We start from the raw sequence: 2,550 nt of genomic DNA, 5'->3' as shown, positions 1-2,550 counted from the left end.
TCTTTGCTATCATGAAAACTTTTTCTGAGTTCATTTGTTTGGAAACATTTAATTTTCTGAATATTACTTAATCTTAATTTTTGTTCTAAGATTTATACTGTATCAAACTAGCCTGTTAATGAAAGAAGGGGACTTGTTTTTAAAAAAAGTTTCTCAAGTGGGCTAGTATCTGGTTCTTTTCCATTGGCTCATGAGTGTGGTGATTTTTGGTAAAATTTCCTTGTGTTTTAGGGGATTTCTTCCTAGTATAAGATATGGGTCAGCAGTTACTCTAGGTCTTGGACATATCATGCACTGTGGTAACAACACAGAGTCCTTCTGAGAGAGAGGAAGGCATAAAAAATAAGGTACATCTTAACATAGGGAGAATAGAGAGAAAGGGAGAATAGAGAAAATTCACCTACTCACTTCGACACCCCGTCATGAATTCTGGCTGCAAATATGTCTTTTGTCTCCCCTGTGGATCCCCACCCTTCTCCCCTTTTGAAGTCCAAGCCTAATGTCATTACCAGAGGCCTCACAAGTCCTACTGGTTTCACCCATTCTTCGACACCCCACCCCCCTCTGTGAGTGACTCTCACACCTCTTTATTTTCCCAGGATCCTCCGTGTGGCTTCACCAAGCATGTGTGTGGAACATGCACACAAACCCATATGCACACACTCTTACCCCTCAGCAATAATGCTCAGCAACAGCACAGTCTAAACACGTAAAGAGGAAGAGAAATAGAGAATTATTTGGCTCTAATTATGAAGCACATTTTTTTCCACAATAGAGTTAGAGCTTCATTTCTGCAAGTAGAGGAGTGTTAGTTCCCTTTGTACTTTCTCTCCCCATCCTGAAAGGATAATAGAAGAGACATTTCAGTTACTATGTATTTCCTTCAGCTGGATTTACTTTGCTTTCACCTGTAGATCTCTTGCACCTGATCCTTTAATGATATTTTAAGATTAGACACCTCCCTTGGTACTACTGTATGCTTGAAAAGCTTTAGTGACTCAGTACTTGCATGAGGGCTGATCCCCAAATAGGCACCTCTCTTGGCTTTCCAGATCTCATCAGAATTGGAGTGTAGGCCCTGTGTCACCCACATTCCAGAAGGCAGAGGTAGAAGGGTCCCCTACCTAGTGTTCTTCCACTTTGTGGGAAAGGTATCTGCTCCTGTCCATCCATCGAGGAAGCCAGCCCTGCACACAGCACCTAGAGGTGAGGTAAGAAGGATCAAGGGTGTTGAAATTCACTATCTGAGAAAACGGGAAACTTACACTATTACACCTCTTAAAATGATAATAAAGAGCATTCTTAATTTGCAAGCCCCTGAGTAATGACTTAGAAACAAATTGTCATTTCATTATAGCTTAAACCATTAGCATTGATTACAACATGCTGGATTGCAGTAATTGAGTGAGCGCAAGTTTGTGAAAGATTAATTTCTTTACATGATTCTTTTTTACACATTGTCAATGCTGAGAAGTTTTTTCTTTTAATTTCATCCTGGTTTTCACCAAAGCTTGGTGCACCATGTTGAGGAATGTGATCACAATATTTTGAAAAGAGGGGGACTTTCATGTTTTCTGGGACACTATCAGCTTGCATAAACATCCCTTGTAGATGTAGATTCCATGTACGACAATTTATTACTTTGACAAATATTAATATAAAATCCATCTTCCAGCACTCTTACTGTTAATTATTATGCACTTGCTGACAAAAATATTTTATGAATGTTTACTTCTTTGAAGATATTTTATTTGGTACTCAAAAGTAGAAAATGGAAAATCAAAGATGTAGGTCAGAGAAAACACATGCCAGAACATCGTGAGAGTAATATACAAATTAAGAGTATAAATCTATAACAAAAAGCTTTATTTAGTAAAATATTTTTATATAGGAGAGATTTAAAAGCAGGTAATTTTACTGAAAAGCACCCATCCCACACATATGAGATTCTGTATGAGTCATATGTTAGTTAAAGGAAGAGCAAAAATGTTCCTCATAAGCAAGGGAAAGTAAACCGTGCACACCGAAGGGTGTTTCCTAGAGTGCGTTTTGATGGCTACTTTGATGGGGTTTTAAACACAGCAATAATGCTGAAAGCTTCTCTTTTCAGGGGAATATTGCATGTATAGAGGAATTCTGCACTAATAACATAAATAACACATGCCAAAAAGGTTTCTCTGAAAACCCCTTATCAGTCCTATCTGGATCTGCTGATAGTCTGTCTCAGGATATCCCCTTTTCTTTATTGCCCTTTCCTACCCAATCTATCCTATCCTATCCTATCCCATCTCATCCCATCCTATCCTAACTTACACTACCCTACACTACCCTAGCCTAGCCCATCCCATCCCATCCCATCTTATCCTATCCTAGCCTATCTTACACTACCCTACTCTACCCTACCCTACCCTACCCTACCCTACCCTACCCTATCCTATCCTATCCTATCCTATCCTATCCTATCTCATCCCATCTTATCCTACCTTACACTACCCTACACTACCCTAGCCTAGCCTAGCCCATCCCATCCCATCCCATCCCATCCCATCC

The sequence above is a fragment of the Octodon degus genome, unplaced genomic scaffold (genome assembly GCF_000260255.1).
Source record: "Octodon degus isolate 3935 unplaced genomic scaffold, OctDeg1.0 scaffold00025, whole genome shotgun sequence".
In the NCBI taxonomy this organism is placed as follows: domain Eukaryota; kingdom Metazoa; phylum Chordata; class Mammalia; order Rodentia; family Octodontidae; genus Octodon; species Octodon degus.
Note: the sequence above shows the minus strand (reverse complement) of the source record.